This window comes from Phragmites australis, chromosome 2 (assembly GCF_958298935.1).
Source record: "Phragmites australis chromosome 2, lpPhrAust1.1, whole genome shotgun sequence".
NCBI lineage: Eukaryota > Viridiplantae > Streptophyta > Magnoliopsida > Poales > Poaceae > Phragmites > Phragmites australis.
Genome location: NC_084922.1, coordinates 10,549,062 through 10,568,906, shown reverse-complemented (window position 1 = coordinate 10,568,906; position 19,845 = coordinate 10,549,062).

The window sequence follows — 19,845 nt, the reverse complement described above, 5'->3', positions numbered from 1 at the left end:
CCTTTCCAAATGCTATAGAGAAAGAATATAGTGTATTGTATGTGTTTACTGCTTTTGCAAAAAGAAACCAACCTATTAGTATAGTCTGCGGCGGAATACCACCCATTAGAGTCATGAATTCTTTGAACACCCATCCGAAGCTCTTGACCGTTTCATCACGCATCGACACACCACCAACTATTGTAGTCTGGAAGTGATTATTGACACCGACAAAGAGGCCAAATGGCATCTTATACAAGTTTGTACAATACGTGGTGTCAAATGTAACCATGTCCCCAAAACAACTGTAATTACTTCTGCTCCTTCCATTGACCCAAATCAGAGTGGTTATTCGGTCTTTTCTATCAAGCTGAACACTAAACTGGAAACCCGGGTCTTCACCTTGCATTTTCTTGAATATCTCAAAAAAGTCTTCTTATATCATCATCCTTCTTCTCCTGTGCAATCTGTGCACATATAGCCTGTAGTGATAGCCTACTGAAAGGTATGTTATCCATGCTACCAAACAAGCTTCCCATTATGCAATGCACATTGCTTAGTATCACATTATTCTCACATAGGTACTTTATCATGTCCTTTGTGCACTAATCTATTGTCTTGTATGAATTCCACTCCCTTGTTCTCGCATCTATTATGAAAAGTGGGTGGTTGTGCTCCTTAATATATGCCGAAACATACCAACCATCATCATCTGTTCGATATAACCCTAAGCTTAGCCTTGCAACTACATTCTTTTGTCATGTTCTTCGTCTGCTTGTCGAACCCCTATACATGATAGTACAACTAGCTCAGCTTATAATATATTCAAAACAATAATAATCTAGCATATTTGAATATGTTACCTATTTTTGGCCGACTATTTCTCTCATTCTTGCATAGCCATCCTTTCTTCTCTCTAAGTTACCATATTGAATACCGAATTCAACATCCCAAGAGTACAAGTTATAGAAGCCAAAAGCCTCAGCTTCAAAATCAAATGTTATACCAAGATGTAGCTAAAAAATATTCCCTTCTTTTGAATCACAGAATCTCCACATAGCCTTTTCAATTTCTCCCATTCCTCTAGGTTTCCTACAATACGGACGTTTACTTCCATCTGTAACTCTCCTCATGCATCAAAGACAAGTATATATAATTAATCATATGAATAAAAAAAAAAATCAGTTTGGCATACATGAGCGAGTCAGATTCTATAATAAACCAATGTCCCTAGTGTACCAATAGAACATGCTTATTGTCTGAAATATTTGCCTCCCTTAATTCTTTTTTATGACAATTCTCTTAATTTTCGCTACTCTAATCGTTGTCAGTGAATTATGAGAGACATGAGGGGTAACAACCAATGCATTCTTTGTGCCATACAATTATCTCCCATAACACTTAGTTATATTGAATAGAGCATAATGCAAAATAAATCTCAATTCTATAAGAACTTTATCTATTTGTCTCTAGATCAAGAAACAGCTAATAGCCTCAATGTATGTGCTGCATCTGCACTAACGTCCAGCTTTAATGCAGCAATATAGAAAGCTTGTAGTAATATCATGAGCTAGATGTACGCAAAAAAGATAGTACGTATGCACAAACATACAATCTGCAACATTGTATTGTCTGATCAAATTGTTATGTGCTAACGCAAACATGTATGAAACTCTTAAATTATGCGTAGACTAATCTCTTCTTCCATCTTTGCTCAGGCTCTCCTTGTATTGCTGTAGAATTTGAGTTAAAATTTTCTGAAATGCACCCACAATCTCCAAGAACAGTAGGTTACAGATTTTCATCTGAACACAACTATTGTGTCCATCACTGTATCAATTTCATCTATTGGCTCTAATTCACCGGTTGAATAGAATTTATCCCAATCAATATTGTTCAGATCATTTGAAACACTCAGCGTTTTAGCATTTAGAAAATAACCAAAATCCGCTCATGTTTTAAAAAAATCTTAATTAATAAAGCCAACTTAAAATCCAAAAAATATATATGTGTGTATATTCGTATGTGCATATATACATTTATATTATTATTGAACTATGAATTCCAAAATTCACCAGAGTCAATTTCTAAATTTAAACCCTGCATTAAATTAAGCAATTGCATTTTTGCTTTCTCGGTGTCCATGTTTCTTTGTGCGGCGATTCGAATTTGAATGCCTCTCATATTTGAATTAGTTTAGTTCTTTTTCGGTTGAATCCTAACCCAATTCAATCCTTGGAAATTGATCTTCCAATCCAGCTGAAATCCATAATTCAAGTTATTCAATTGAATTATCCTAAATTTGACTTTGATCAATAATTCAATTAATTGAATTATTCTGGACCAATTCCCTTTTTCCTATAATCAAATTCAACCTCTGGCAAATTCAAATCTTAGTTCAATATCCGAGCTCTTTTCAAATTGGTTTCAAATTCAAATATTTCTATTTGAATTTATATCGAACCTTGTAAGAATCTCCCGACTCTTCTTTTATCTCAAATCCTATCTAAATCCAAATTCATTCAAATCCTTGTCAATTTTGTATTTGAATGCAAATTCGAATCTCAGAGATTTAATCCAATTCATTCCAGTTTAATCGCTTCACAAATTCAATTCAATTCAATTCAAATCTTGGTTCAATTTCAAATCTCATATTTTAAATCATCGTTCCAAAATCATGTCAATCTCTAATTCAAATTCAATATGAATTATCCCAATCCAATTCAATTCAAGTTATTTAATTGAATTATCATAAATCTAGTTTTCAAATTCAAATACATTTATTTAAATCATCATACATCTCTTTTTAAATTCAAATACATCAAATTGAATTTAACATCTGCTCTTTCTCTCTCTCACTCTCTGTTCTTTCTCCATCACTCCTTTCACAACCATGCAGGCCCCACCATACACTCTCTCTCAGATTTTTTCTCCCTGTCAGTTACTGTTCTTCTGCTCCAAAGTCTTCACCTCGTCACTGGTGCCACCGTCCTGTTCAATTCCCTGGAGTTGAGTCATCACCGCACGTTGTCGGCCGCTTTCACACTATAACAGCAGCAACACCGGCCATATGCTCCTCTCTCTTCCAACACCTGCAAAAAAAACTTCTCCCCATGTTTTTCGGTCGTTAATCTGTGTAGATTTAAAGCCAATAATCTAAGGAAGGACACGAGTAAGAAACTGAAAGTGAGGCCCGATGATGAAGAACCTGAGAGACTTGAATGACAAGACCAATCAAGAATTAACCTTCATCGAGGCAAGTTCTAACTCCCTGATTATATTGAACTCATGTTTGCAATATAATAAAATAATAACTAAAACCTGATAGATATACATGCATGCTATATAATAATTTCTCTTTAAAATACTAGTATTAGTTATAACCCATTTACTGAGCCATACTATAATCACTACTCGTAGTATTCAAATGATAACCCTAGATTACTCTCAATATCTAATATAATAATATTGGATAGAATTTGCTAACCAGTATGCTTAGGGCTGGTTACTCTGCTCTTTTTAGAGGCACTTGCTCTTTAGAAAATATAGATTAATTTTGATAAAGTTTAAAAATATTTTCTTTGATAAAATAAATGCTTTTAATATGTTTTGTTGTATATTAAATTAGTTTTAATTCTAGAAAAATTAGGTTTAATTCCAGAAAAATCATTTGTAGTTTTCACGTCCCATTTGGACACATTTTGATCACATTTAGCCATATTTTGGTCATATTTGGGCACATTTTGGTCATATTTGGGCATATTTATAGCACATTTAGACATATTTTGGTCACATTTTGGCACATTTGGCCATATTTTGGCCATATTTGAGTACATTTTGGTGTATTTGGACACATTTGACCATATTTTGTCCAAATGTACCCAAAATATACACAAAATGTGTCCAAATGTGCCCAAAATATGCTCAAAATGTACAGAAATATGGCTAAAATATGTCCAAATGTGACCAAATATGCCTAAAATGTGACCAAAATGTACCCAAATGTACTCAAATATATCCAAAATATGACCAAATGTGCCAAAATGTGACCAAAATATGTCCAAATGTGCTAAAAATGTGCCCAAATATGACCAAAATGTGCCCAAATATGACCAAAATATGGCCAAATGTGATCAAAATGTGTCCAAATGGGACGTGAAAACTACAAACAATTTTTCTGGAATTAAACATAATTTTTCTAGAATTAAAACTAATTTAATATACAACAAAACATATTAAAAGCCTTTATTTTATCAAAGAAAATATTTTTAAACTTTATCAGAATTAATCTATATTTTCTAAAACTATTTTCCAAATTAAAACATTTATTCTAACATTTTTACAATAGAAAAACATTAAATAATATTTACAGAAATAAAAACAGAGCTAAAAACATATTAAAACATTTATCTAAATTATTTTATATTTTTTGGATTTTTTTTCTGAACATAAAACCTATTTTTCGGAATAATCTATTCTCATGAATTATTTTTCTAAAGAAAAATCGAATTACTGCGCAACGCTGATGTCAGCACGCTGACTGGACACGCTGACTAGGACTGCCACGTGGCAAAACCGCCGCCACGTTATCAAAACCACCGAGAAAAACCACTTCAGATGGTAAAATGGACGGTATTGATAGTTCGGGGGAGTAAAATGGACAGTTTAAAAGTTCAGGAGGTTATCCGGACAAACATAATAGTTTGAGGAGTAAAATTACCTTTTTCTAATAACTAAATCTGATAGATATACATACATGCTATATAATAATTTTTCTTTAAAATACTAGTATTAGTTATAACCAATTTACTGAGCTATACTATAATTACTATTCATAATATTCAAATGATAATCCTAAGATTGCTCTCAATATCTAATATAATAATATTGGATAGAACTTGCTAACCAGTATGCTTAGGGCTGGTTACTCTGGTTTTTTTAAGGCACTTGCTCTATCTTCAGAGAGTATTTAATCATTTATTATTATGATCACTTGCTTTGCAAATGAGTGAAATGTGTTGAGGTGGTTGATGGTGTGAGTGGCGAAAAATGGTGCGGTGTTTTTGATGATGTGGCGGCGGTTTAGCCACGTGGCAGTCCTAGTCAGCGTGTCCAGTCAGCGTGCTGACATCAGCGTTGCCCAGTAATTCGATTTTTCTTTAGAAAAATAATTCCTGTGAATAGATTATTCTGAAAAATAGGTTTTATGTTCCAAAAAAATCCAAAAAATATAAAATAATTTAGATAAATGTTTTAATATGTTTTTAGCTCTGTTTTTATTTTTGTAAATATTATTTAATGTTTTTCTAGTGTAAAAATTATTATAAAAATGTTAGAATAAATGTTTTAATTTGGATAGTTTTAGAAAATATAGATTAATTCTGATAAAGTTTAAAAATATTTTCTTTGATAAAATAAATGCTTTTAATATGTTTTGTTGTATATTAAATTAGTTTTAATTCTAGAAAAATTAGGTTTAATTCCAGAAAAATCGTTTGTAGTTTTCACGTCCCATTTGGACACATTTTGATCACATTTGGCCATATTTTGGTCATATATGGGCACATTTTGGTCGTATTTGGGCACATTTTTAGCACATTTAGACATATTTTGGTCACATTTTGGCATATTTGGCCATATTTTGGACATATTTGAGTACATTTTGGTGTATTTGGACACGTTTGACCATATTTTGTCCAAATATACCCAAAATATGCTCAAAATATGTCCAAATATGCCCAAAATATGATCAAAATGTGTCCAAATATGTCCAAAATATGCTCAAAATGTACACAAATATGGCTAAAATGTGTCCAAATGTGGCCAAATATGCCTAAAATGTGACCAAAATGTACCCAAATGTACTCAAATATGTCCAAAATATGACCAAATGTACCAAAATGTGACCAAAATATGTCCAAATGTGCTAAAAATGTGCCCAAATATGACCAAAATGTGCCCAAATATGACCAAAATATGGCCAAATGTGATCAAAATGTGTCCAAATGGGACGTGAAAACTACAAACGATTTTTCTGGAATTAAACCTAATTTTTCTAGAATTAAAACTAATTTAATATACAACAAAACATATTAAAATCCTTTATTTTATCAATTAAAATATTTTTAAACTTTATTAGAATTAATCTATATTTTCTAAAACTATTTCCCAAATTAAAACATTTATTCTAACATTTTTACAATAATTTTTACAATAGAAAAACATTAAATAATATTTACAGAAATAAAAATAGAGCTAAAAACATATTAAAATATTTATCTAAATCATTTTATATTTTTTGGATTTTTTCTGAACATAAAACCTATTTTTCGGAATAATCTATTCTCATGAATTATTTTTCTAAAGAAAAATCGAATTACTGCGCAACGCTTAATAATTTCTCTTTAAAATACTAGTATTAGTTATAACCAATTTACTGAGCTATACTATAATTACTATTCGTAATATTCAAATGATAATCCTAAGATTGCTCTCAATATCTAATATAATAATATTGGATAGAACTTGCTAACCAGTATGCTTAGGGCTGGTTACTCTGGTTTTTTTAGAGGCACTTGCTCTATCTTCAGAGAGTATTTAATCATTTATTATTATGATCACTTGCTTTGCAAATGAGTGAAATGTGTTGAGGTGGTTGATGGTGTGAGTGGCGAAAAATGGTGCGGTGTTAAGAGAACCATGAAAACCACTTTGGTGGGGGCAAGTGGGATAGTCCATTGCGAGTTGGAAGCTATCTCTTTCGAGTATTCCTTTGGGAAAGGATGTCTCCTGGCAAGCAAGTCTTCAAGGGAGGATTAATGTTATGAAGATGCTTGTCCCGGTCATATAAGAACTGAATCATTGAGCTGTTGTGCTAAGCCATCGCATGCAACCATGCGTTATGTATAGGTAAGATTTGATCTTACACTCTATTAGCTGAGCTCGGTACCCACTTGAAGGCAGAGGAGCAATAAAAACTCAAGAAAAGACTCGTTACTGTACGTAGTATGAGAGTGTGGTACTGACATTGCAATGGCTGAACACGAGCCACAATTAATCCAATATATCATACCCCTATTTATTTCCTGAATAGATCATGTAGTAACATGTTTAATGGGTACGAAATCTCGATATGATTGGCTCCTCGTGCATTTCAACCCGCGTGATGTGTATTCAAACTTGGTAGCGGTCAACTTGTGCGCTACACATCGCGCATATACGTGTATTTAAACCCGTTAGTCTACGTGCGCTATGCATATGATGTGAGTTGATAAAGACTCTGCACATCGGGTGTGCATGCGTATTTGTACTCGCCGGCACACCCTACTCTCGCGCTACACATGATGCGTGTATGTATATTTAAACCCGTCAATCTACTCACGCGGTGTGCTGTGATGAAGATTAATTGACCGATAATTTCTACATGAACATCTAACTGTATATCAAAAATTGAAATTTAGATATCTAGAAAAATGTAAAGAAAGGTGGTCTCCAACAAAAAATTCCACAAAAGATCTGAAAGTCTCGGGTTGATGGTAGAGGAAAAGAGAATAAATCGAAGATTTCTATTTAACAGGACTAACATATTAGACTGAAAGTAGCACTCCATGCATGCATGTCAAATGCATATGAATTGTAGTCTAACAAAGAGGACGTCACTCTCTCTTCTAAGTTTGTTAGAGTTTAAATCCAAATGGCACTGTATTTTAGTAAGTCAATTATTGCAATTATAAATTACAAAATGGTACTTGTATAGAAAGAGCTAATACACGGGTTGATGGCAAGATCTTACAATTACTGTATGGATTGTGTCTTGGTGGGAGTGATGGAACCCAAAAAACGAGTTAATTGTGTCACTACAAGGGAACCTACAATAAGTCCAATATTGTTGGCGATAGGCACCTTTTTCAACGAGGCGAAGTTTAATTATGTGGTAATATGGCGCACTTATTGCCATGAAACACTTTCGTTGAAATAGCCCTGAAACATTGCAACAAATTACATTATGTGGCAAATTTAATTGGAAATATTGCAGAAGTACAAAGATTATTACCACTACGTAAAATTGTGGCAGTAGCAATAAATTAATGCAACAAGTTACGTCTTCGATGCATCACGGGGCAACTGCAACGAAAAATAGAAATAACACCACAATTAGAAATTGTGGTAACATGACATACCAATCGAAAGTGATAGAACGTGTATCAACCACGTTACTACATTTTCATAATGTGCTCATTTATCACCTATGTCGTAAGAATAGGCTATTACATTTGCCATGGTTTAACCTGATTGCGTGGTAGTGTCTCAATCAGTTGCAAGTAGAGATGCAAGACTATCAACCAATTAATGGGCCATCACTCTACTTCATTTGTCCTCTAAAATCAGAAAAAAAATGAACTAACAAACAGGTGAAAGTACATTTCTAACAAAGTGGGTTTTGTGTCGACTGAAACATATGAAACTTGCATCCCTAGTCGTAAGTCAGCCTCCATTGAGGTTCATTTCTGGCTTCGTCATTTACAGTGCAAGTGAAGGTGTAGGGGACACCCAATGCCGGGGGTAACCGAGAGTCAGAGACTGCCAGATTGGTTCTATTCCGGTACTCATTATTTTAGGTCATCGTCAATGACCTCTTCATGTTTTCAGTCTGCAAAACCAATACTTAGTTTTATTTTTTTAGAAAATAGAAACAGTTATGGCCTTTCATATAGACTTATCCTTTATTACATCATTTCAGCTCATAGCTGCAAGTTGACGAGAATATAATAAATGCATAGACTATATGAATATGGAAATCAACCAACACATAGCCTATTACTAAACCTGTACCTATTCTTAGCGAAAAAGTCTATGGCAATCACTTTCAATGCTTAGCAAGCCATGAGGATATCCTCTCTTTCGTCCTCCTTCTGTAGCCATCTCTAGAATCTTAGCCAATAGGTGCTTTTAAAAAGTGCATACATAATAGATATGATTGATTTTTCTTTTATCAAAGATAATATCATTGTGGCAAACCCAAATAGCCCAACATTAGGAAGGCACCCCAAATAAATACTATTCTTTTTAGTTACCCCTATGCCACTTAGCCATCCACCCAACATTTGGCTAATGCTCCTAGGCTTATTTATACTTAAAGCAATTTGAACAATTCTCCATATTGAGTTGGCAAAGTGACACTCAAAAAAACATGATGAATATTTTTTATTGTGGTTGCCAAAACTACATTTTAGACTCCCATTCTAGTTGCCTTTGACCAGGTTATCTTTGGTCAAAATAACTCCTCGTTCTAAATACCATAAGAACATCTTTATTTTGAGAGAAAGCTTAAGTTTCCACAACCGCTTATTAGGGAAGATAACAACTTAATTCATCATCTATCGATACATTGAATGAACTGAGAATCATTCATTCACATGCAAGCTCCACCTGAAAGTATCCCTTTTGTGCGATATATTAATATTAGCTAACTTGTCCACTAGATCTTGCCAACCAATTAATTTATCTCTAATTATTGGCATACGAAAGGAAATGTTAGGAGGTATAGTTCTCATTACATTTGTAATTGTGGCATTTTTTTTCTCCTCACCACGTTGTAAATTAAAAGCACTAGATATTGCTCACTAAGTGGGTTATTACTCAGCCAAGTATCATTCCAAAATCTTATCTAAGAGACATCCTGTATTTGGAAGGTTTCCATTTAAGGAATTCACTTTTTACTTTCACGAGCCCTCCCTAAGCAGAAGTGAGAATCTTCAAGTTTTCCTTCTACCTATGTAAGTGCTTTACTTTCTAAATACTTATTCATAAGCATTCTTTGCCCAACCTCATCTTATTTAAGAGCTTATAAAGCTATTTGCTGAGGAGGCAGATATTTTTGACCGATAGATCAGCAATGTCTAATTCACCTTGGTCTTTTTGGTTGGAAAAGTATGTTCCATCTTGGTAGTATATTTCTTTTTTTATTACCCCCTGCCAAAAGAACCTGAATCTTTATTATTCTAGCCTCTTAAGCACTCCTCGATGTATTTTGATGAAGGACATCATAAACATGGTAGGGGTTTTTGGCTCGAGGTCAAGAATTGTGGGGTTATGAGATCACACCTTCACAGGTGTTTGTTTCATGAAAAGCAATGGAGCCATCAAACACTAACGGCGGGTGCGACCCTTTGATTCTTAGTGCAGTATGGCGGGAAGTTGAAACATGCTAATCAATGAGCTTCGATTTCCAAGGAAGTCTTACAGGGGTCCAGTCATGCCAACCCCTCTCAGAAGTCATGTGGGCTCAAGAACGATACAATGTGTGATGATGACACAGATGCTTCCAATTGCAATTAGATGTATTCTGTCACCGAAGGTTCGAAACTCAATCATAAAGCTGTGTAAATTCTTCAATGCGATATCACAGAAGGCCATCCATTCGACCAAGTTAAATAAGCTACATGAAGACATAGTTGAGACTCTATCCCACCTTTAGGCGTTGCTCCCTCTATCATTTTTTGATATCATGGTGCATCTCATTGTTCACATTATAAAAAAGATACGAATTCTGGCCTCGCATTTCTGCATCAGATATACCCTTTCGAGAGGTTCGTGGGAGTTTTGAATAAATATATTTGTAACCAAAATCGGCCGCAAGGCTGTATGGCTAAGGGTTAGGGAACCGAGGAGGTCTTTGATTTCTACGTCGACTACATGAATCTCAAATCGATTGGTGTGCCTGTATCTTGCCATGAGGGGAGGCTATAGGGGAAAGGGATGATAGGTGCAAACTCATTCCACACTAACTACCTCATTTCATTCACGCAAGCATATTTCACAGTTCTGTAACAATCAGTTGTAGTGGACCCGTATTTTGAAGAACACCAGAAGATGATATGCACCAGAAACCCAGGGAAGTCCAATGTTTGGATCGCGCGAGAGCAGAGAGATCATTTTGGGGCCTGGTTATGCAGACAGGTGATGGATAAGCAGATAAAGGGTGCTGAGTTGAATGTGTGGCTCACGGATCATCAACTACAATCCTCACATTACAAGGATATGACATAAATGGCTATACATTTTATACCAAAGCTCAGGATAATAAGAGCGTCAACCAAAATAGCGGTGTTTGTATAGATATCTACGACTGCAATGGAAATAGAAAGATCTACTACAAATTTATAGAGGAGATCTGGGAGCTCGACTATGGAGTGTTAAAGGTTCCTCTTTTTCGGTGTCAATGGGTCAGACTCCCAGGAGGTGTGAAGATCGACAAAGTACTGTATGACCACAGTGGACCAAAAACTCGTTGGATACAGAGAAGAACTATTTGTAGTTGTGAATGATGTTATGCATGTCTTCTATGTTAAGGACCCAGACCCAACTACCAAGGAGCAGAGTCACGTGGTTTTTCAAGGAAAAAAAAGGATTGTTGGAGTGGAGAATATCGTTGATGAGGAAGACAACAATTAATTCGACGCGCTACTTCCTCTCAAAGATGACGTCGACCTAGGTCCCATGGAAGACACCGACGAACCTCCATATATACGTTGTGATCATAATGAAGGGCGAATCGTTAAGACAAAGTAGATAAATTGTATTAATTACTATGTATGAATTTATTTTAGATGCAATTATACCTCACTTATGTTATGAAACCTTCAATTTGTAGTTTACAGTGGAAGATGTCTTTATTATTGAGCATATTGATTTTTTATTTTTAATAAATTAGCAATAGTGTAATGAATTAGCAATAGCACTAGCATATTACATGATTTACATTAGCTATAGTTATGAGCATATTTATTTTTAATTTTTAATGATTTAAAGTAGGAAAAATTATCACAAAAGTGCTCATATTGAAAAATACCATCGGCTGTGAGGATGACATATGGGCCCAAGGTCCACATGTCATCCTCACACCGATGGTATTTTCTAACTTTTATGATTTTTACGATGGTACCCAGTAAATTGCCGTTTTAAAATATTTATCGATAAAATTAAAATATATAGCAATCCCTAATATAGAAACTTAGGTATGAACATATTTATTTTAAGTTTTGTTGAATTAGAAAATTGAACCATGAAATTTAAGTATATACAAAACTTAATTTTGGTATATAGGTAGTTCAACTTTAAATAAATATGTATTATAATTTTAGGTCAATAGAATGTTAATAAGTATAGATAGTACAAACTCAACCAAAAACATTTGAGTAGCGCAGCGGTTTAATTGTTTGGTCTTTCTTGGAGCAGGTCGTGGCTTCGAGTCTCTGTGCGCGCACAGCTAAATCAATTTCTTTGCACCTCGCACTTGCAGTGAAGGGGGTTTTACTGCCTATGAACATATTCGACCAGCAGTGAAAGTTGTTTCACTAGCGATGAACTTATTGGGCCGGCAGTGAAATATATTTCTTCGGTTGTCCTATTGAGTCGGTAGTAAAGAACCACTTTCACTTATGGTCATCATCTTGAGCCGGGAGTGAAAGTCCTCCCCTATAAAAATACTCGATGCCCGCACTCTCTGACACTCAGAAATTTTTTCCCCTTCCTAGCATGTGCCCCTCCGCCAAATATCCTCCTAACGTCGAGGGACTTGCATTGTCGTGCCCTGTGCCGTCGTCCACCACCGCCGTTGCCGAGGACCACCACTCTGACACCGAGGAGCTCACCGCCTCCTCCCCGACATCGAGGAGCCTGTGCTACCATGCACTGTGCCCTCGTCCACTGTCGCCGTCGTTGAGGACCACCACTCTGACACCGAGGAGCCCGCCGCCTCCACCCCGACGAGCACCCCAACGTCGAGGAGCCCGCGCTGCCGTGCCCTACGCCCTCGTCTACCGCCACTGTCGCTATGGACCACCACCTGACGTCGAGGTAGGCCTCCTGGCTCCCCCTCCGTCTCCTTCTCCCCTCTGATTCCTAGGGTTTAAGCATAAGTTCGTACTGATTAATGGCCGGCTGCTTATGCGTTCAAATGATAAGAACATATGCTTATGTACTGGTCCTTTTGTGTGTTTAAATGACAAGAACAGATGCTGCTTGTGGTCCTTTTGTGTATTTAAATGATAATAACAGATACTGCTTGTGGTCCTTTTGTGTGTTCAAATGATAAGAACAGATATGCTGCCTCGATCCTTTTGTGTGTTCAAATGATAAGAACAGATACTGGTTGTGGTCCTTTTGTGTTCAAATGACAAGAGCAGATGCTACTTGTGGTCCTTTTATGTGTTCAAATGATAAGAATAGATGTTGCCTTGGTCCTTGCTGTTCTATACTTGTATACCGAGACATATTTCTTGTGTTGTCTCTGCAGTGGGCTATCTATTATAATTTGATCCCTGGATGGTGTGTTGTTGTAAGTACAGAGATTGATTAACATATCAGATTCTGAATAAGGAAGTTGATTTGTCCTTTTTGTTATGTCATTACTTGTTTGAATCCTGTTGTTCAGTCTCTATTTCCGTCTTGGTAGGAAATTGCTTGTCCTTTTTAGAATCTGTGCTCTCTGATTTGGTACAACAACACTATCCATGATGATATTATGTGATTTTTGATAATTCTATCTAGGTTCTAATAACTAGATGCGAACTTAGTAAATTGTCCAGTTATTGATGTACTCAATAGAACAATTAGAGGGCAGGACCTTGATTGTCCTGGGGCCAATTGTTATTCATTTTCTGAGAGCACTTTTATACACCTACTGTCTAGTTCTTGCTGTACACATGTCATCGGAAATTCTTGATTACGAATTGCTATCATTTCTTATTATCGCATTATTATTTACAATACTTGCACTTGGTCTTATTAGGTTCACATAATAGTGGAGAAGAAGGATTTGTCCAAACTTTGGTTAATGTCCTTCATCTTTCCTATTATGTATGCCTAATAAGACCATTTTCTATAGCCACTGAGGCTATATTTCTTTTTTACTCATGTTACGTGTTGTATTAAAAAATTATATTATTTTCATACTTGTTTTTCTTTTGCAAATGATGAAATTAGAGACCATACATATGATTGTAAAGCTCGACTGGGATGGTTATTACATATGCACCTTGCACGTCTTTTCACTATCCTAGTTGAGCTTGCAGTTGTATATAATTATCTCCATAATCTGATGCTAATGCTGTTTTTATACTTGTTTTTCTTATTTTTTGGTATTAGTGTGGTTTATAGTATATCATTTTTTGGAGTTAATAGATTCAAAGAAGCATGTTACAAAGGATACAAGTCCAAACAGGAAACTGTTGCGACATACAATAGTCAAGTCATCCAGGCCGAGCTAAAATTGGCTACCTTTGAAAATAAGGAGAAGAAATTTGATTTCACGTGTAAAGATATCGTAATATTAGTTCTTGTTGTAATCATTATTTTTCTATGTAAGATGATGTGACTTATAAGGTCAATACGTCACTTGTCGGTACCTTTGTGCATATTTGTGCCTATTTTACTACGAAAGATGTGACTTTTTTTTATTAAATATGGTCGTAATATACTCAATTACAATATTGTATGTGTATGCATTCTATCCATTGACTCCTTTATGGTTATCTCACTCATTTGATAGCCTCTTTCCCTCCCTCATCGGTTTTATCTCTATCTTCCTCCTTCATCAACTCTTTATACGTAGAATACTCAATCGCTCATCGTCATCGTATACAAAACTCGTAGGAAGGGATGGCACCACCAACCACCAATCTGGCTCAAGTGACAGAAGGAGATGTAGTGCCACCGTCAAACACTGAAGAAGGTAGCCCGAGCCACTACCTCAACTTGGACCAAACAGACGTTTGTGGAGGTGATGAGGCAATTCATGAGTAAATGAATGCATCTATTCTACATATTATCGTATAGGTTCTCAATAGTTGTTTCGCTTATGCGCAGATGCTTGATGCTCTGGAGGGTCACGACAATGAGCAATCCCAGGAGTGGCATTGTGTCCGAGGTCCCTCGAAGATGCCAACGTGATGATTTGTGATCACAGATGTCTCACCAGCCAACTGCACTAGAGAGAGTTCTGGGGTTATACAAGTCAGTCTGTGGGATTACTGTTAAGGATCACGTGCCCATCAACTATTTATTATGGATTGGCAAACAAGGTGATCCGCACGTGGTTCCTGATTTGATTAAGAACGACATCTTGTGGCCCAACATATTAGAGAAGTTCGACTTCCCTGAAGAGATAGATATGGAAGTAGTTAAGCGTAAGATGCTAATAATCATGGGCCTTTCATTTAAGAATTGGAAGGGCACACTAAACAGAACCTATGTGCAGAAAGGTATAATGCCAGATTTCTGCAAATGGCCACAACTGGAAGATTATTGGCAAACCTTTGCGGAGTATAAGTTGTCAGAAGAAGCACAAATGTTGAGTGAGGTGAACAAAGCAAACTCAATGAAGAACCTTTACCCCCATAAAGTCGGCAGTCGTGGGTACGTGAGGAAAAAACGGCAGTGATAACAACAGCTAGATGAACTACGAGAGAGAGGTGTCATGCCTGAGATGGAGGGCTGGAGCAACCGATCGATGCGCTTCATTCTTGGGAGGGGTGCTTCTTACTCGTCTGATGGAAGCTTATGCTTTATTATCTCCAAAGACCAGGAAGTGAAGCAAACTCTTGCAAAAAAGCTTGCGGAAGCCTACGAGCAGTCTACACAAGACTCTTTCAAGCTAGATAGGGATAGCGACGAGCTCACCTTGGCATTGGGAAACAAAGAGCATGGTGGTCGCACACAAGGTGTTGGGGTGATGGGTTGGAAATATGGATTCCTAGGCAATGTCGACAATTACAAGAGTCAAAAGAGATCCCAAACAGAACGAGATGTAAAACGAGAGGCACAACAAACTAGGATGATTGAAATGCTAAAATAAGCACTACAAAGGAGAGAGAACATACATAGGAGGAAAAGATAGCATAAGCAATACAGCAAGCCCTCATGCATGAAGGGGGCGCCATTGTGAGCGAACAGGAATGGCCGACAGCATCTCCTAGTTTTAAACGCTCTAGCTTCGGTGGTTGTCGGAGTAGTTTTGCGTCCACGGGAGTTTCGGAAGCTAACCCCATCACTTATCCCGTGGACCTCATCACAACATTGACATCGTGTGAACTATACATTGGTGCTAGGAACATTACCATCAAGGTGGCTTCCAACGTGGCTCCCATGAACATTTGCACGGACTTTCAATATTGGAGGGCTATGCCATAGTCGAAGTAGACGACATTTGACTAGTACTTTCATGTTGAGGTGGACTACCCCACAGAGGAGGGGGCGAAGACTATATGAGAGAATGAACACACATTCATCGCGTGAGAGAAGGCTTACATAGTGTTTTCACAAGAGATAGCTCCCAAGAACCTCTTCTCTCCATGACACCCCACACCGCCATCGCCTCGAAGATCTCCCTCTCCTCAGCCATCTCCTAGAAGAAGTCCACCTCCCCATCCATCGCCTCGAAGAAATCTACCGCTCAAGAAGTCAGTGTCATCAAGAAGCCAACCATCAGCTCTGAAAACACGATTAGGTTCTGTAGCATACAAGCAGATGACATCATCTAAGAAGTCAGTGCCATCTAAGAGGGGTTTTGAATCAAAGGATGTGTATTCACTCACTGCTGAGGAAACCAAAAAGATTATGGACGCCAGTGTAACTAGACATTTCCATCATTCACCACCTCCACTGAAACCTATTATGCCTGAAGATACCATAATTTTTTTTATGAATATGGCCAAAGCTAAACATACGGAGGCCGCTTCAAGTAAGCCGTTGAGTGATTATAAACGTATCAGTAAGAAGCAGGCCAAGAGCAAATCAGGTCCAATCGTTCAGGATGCTCTAAGCATTGGGGACTTCCTAACTTCTTCTAGATTAATAGTAGAAGAACTAGCATAGCTTACTATAGGAGCGGATATTGCAAAGTTAGATGTTACATGGCCATTTGAGTTGGGCAAACCTGTGGTCAAACCAGATATAGAAAGAAACCTTACAACTCAAATGCGCCAATTACATTAGTGGTACTTGGAGCAGTCCAGGCAGAATTTTCATGTGTTCCCCGTAAGATACACAAATGAATATTTCCTCAATAGAGACGGCTCCTTCTGGGTACAATTCTTGTACCTGTATGAACTGTACAAGTAAGATGCTCTTGACGTGGCTATAGTCAGAGCGTAGACTTTGTAAGTGACTTATGCATATAATTCACGTTATATGATCTTGCACCTTGAAATTGCGTGGCTAACTTCTCTCTTTCATAGAATGGAGTTTCACGCATGCAGAAAAGAATTAGATAATAAAGTAGGATTCATCAATTCTAGGTTTGTGAACGAGGAACTTGTAAGGGAGTGTCCATACTTCACCGATGACTATTTATTGAAGTGTCTGCTTCACCATCAATACAAGAAATTTGTACTCTTACTCTATAGCTTTGAGTACGTGTTTGCATACCAGGGTGTTATGCTTTTATGAGTAACTCGATTCTAGTACTAATTTGCTATGGTGATATAATATTACTACAGTTTTTATTAGACCCTCCTTGTCATCCACTCAGACTTGAGCAAGATCATTGTCTTGGACTCGCAAAAGAGAGATAATACGACCTACCAAGACCTCATCGACATGCTAAATATGTAAACTCGATCATGTAATCTTCTCTACGATTGCATCTAAGTTTAATTGATATTCATATTCACGTACATGTCATACACAAGATACCGTAAAAAGAGTGTTATCCACTTTCCATTCAGGAAACAGTACGATGTAAAAACTGACTTTCCGGTATGCAGAGAATATTCATAAGTTGCATTGCCTACAGAATAAAAAGGTTCAATTCATTCCACTAACAAATCCTTTCCTCTTGAAGTGTACAAGGCAACCACCCGGCAACAATATCTGCAGGTTTTATATTCTTACTTTCATGCACGCATTCAGCGTAGACGGACTTGAGGTATGAAATTACATATCGGTACCTTCTTTTTAATTTCTATACGTGTTGAAGGACCAATTATTTCTATTCTTTAAACGCAACGCTCCAAACTACGCACAGGTGCGTTATAACCTGCAGAAATACATGCTCTTTAAGAACAGATCACCAGATTCTTCCTGGAACTTGTTATCAACCAAAATGGTGAGTTTCATAAACCGATCATGTCGTCGATGCGGGGAAAACCTTAAGATGACATTGTACCTTATAGTAGAGAGTATGCAACAAGGAGGAAGTCTACCAAGGGGTTAGACTGCTTATATATCGCCAAATAACACCATATTAATGAATGACATTAATTACTATGTATTAATGAAGAACATGAATTACTATGTATTAATAATGTGTCTTTATTATTGATTTACATTAAATGTGTCTTACAGTATGCATGTACGGAGAGATCGAGGAGAGAGGGAGGGAGGATAGAGAGGAGAGAGATAGAGATATTGAGAGAGAGAGAGAGATAGAGGGAGGAAAGAGAGACAGTGAGGACAAAGAGGAGAGGGAGGAGAGGCAAAACACTACCGGTTGAAAGTTTCAGATGACAGTGATGCTTTGGACATCACTGTCAGCTGAAACCACTAGCCGACAGTGATAACCTCTTTCACTGCCAGTCCACCCGACCGGCAGTGATAGTCGGGGACTATCACCACCCGTTACCCACTGCAGACTACAAAACCGGCAGTGAATGAGATTTTGGAGCCAGTAGTGATGTACTGTTCTGTAGTAGTGCATACTCCTCCGGCTGATGGACTCCATTATTTCTGGTGAGTGATCTTACCAAGCGTTCTCACATCTATGTGCTGTTGCGCTACTTTTGAATTGTGCTTCACGCCTCTCCTGAAGTTCAGGATAAAATTCCTAGAGATACAGGGTGAATGTGCAATGCCCGTAGTGTCTGAGACAGCATACTCCCACGAACAAACTAATTACACTGGCAGTTGGTTTGCTTTGCTCTAAACTCACATTAGAAGACTTGGTGCGGCTAAACTATTATAATTGAACTTTTAATTTGAATGCAAGGACTAGAAGAATTATCATGTTTCTAGCTTTTAGTAGAAACTCGTGATAAACCTAATAGAGGATGTGCAATGCTAGACTCAATCTTCGCTTAGCTTGAGTATATGTGAGAAGACATTAAAAATACGGCTACTCACCGGATGCTCAATGAAATGCATGAGAGGGGCTTGCTTTGTGTTTGCGATGTTATTCGAGATTAAAAGTTGTTGATTTGGTTTCTAGCCCATTTTGTTCAGCAAAGATTTTTCATTGTAAAGAAAAATACGGACATGATTTTGATCGTACTTTGTCAAGATTTTTCGTGATATGTTGTGTATGTGTTGAATATTGTCGTTCCGATACCGGCCGAGCTGCAGAATCTCACCTATCTGAATAACATGTATGGCATCTGATATGTAAAACTGCTAAGCAATATATCATTATTTTTTTAATGGTAATTCAACACCATGTTTTAAATACTCAATTTTATTTGGAAAGAATCAACAATTCTGTGTTTAATGGTTTCGATGTTTTTTTTTTTTTTTGAAAGGAGGGTTCGATGTTCTTTCAAGAACCTGATGCAAAATTATTTTACAGGTCCCAACAATCCAATGGTGATGGTAAAAAGATGTTGCAGTGGTTGCAGCACCATTAGGAAATGGACGCATGGTCCAACTACTTGTGCTGCCTGTTTGTTGGATGATGCGAACAACAATTATGCAAACAGTAGATGAGTAGGTACACTTTGTAACATGGATGCCTATTTCTACATTATTTATTTATTAGGTTAAGACACTCACGATGGAAATTTCAATAATTCAGAAAATATGTTGGTCAAATCTCAAATAATTTGTAGTTGATGTTATTGATAACAAGCTACATATGACAATAAAACCATTTTAACC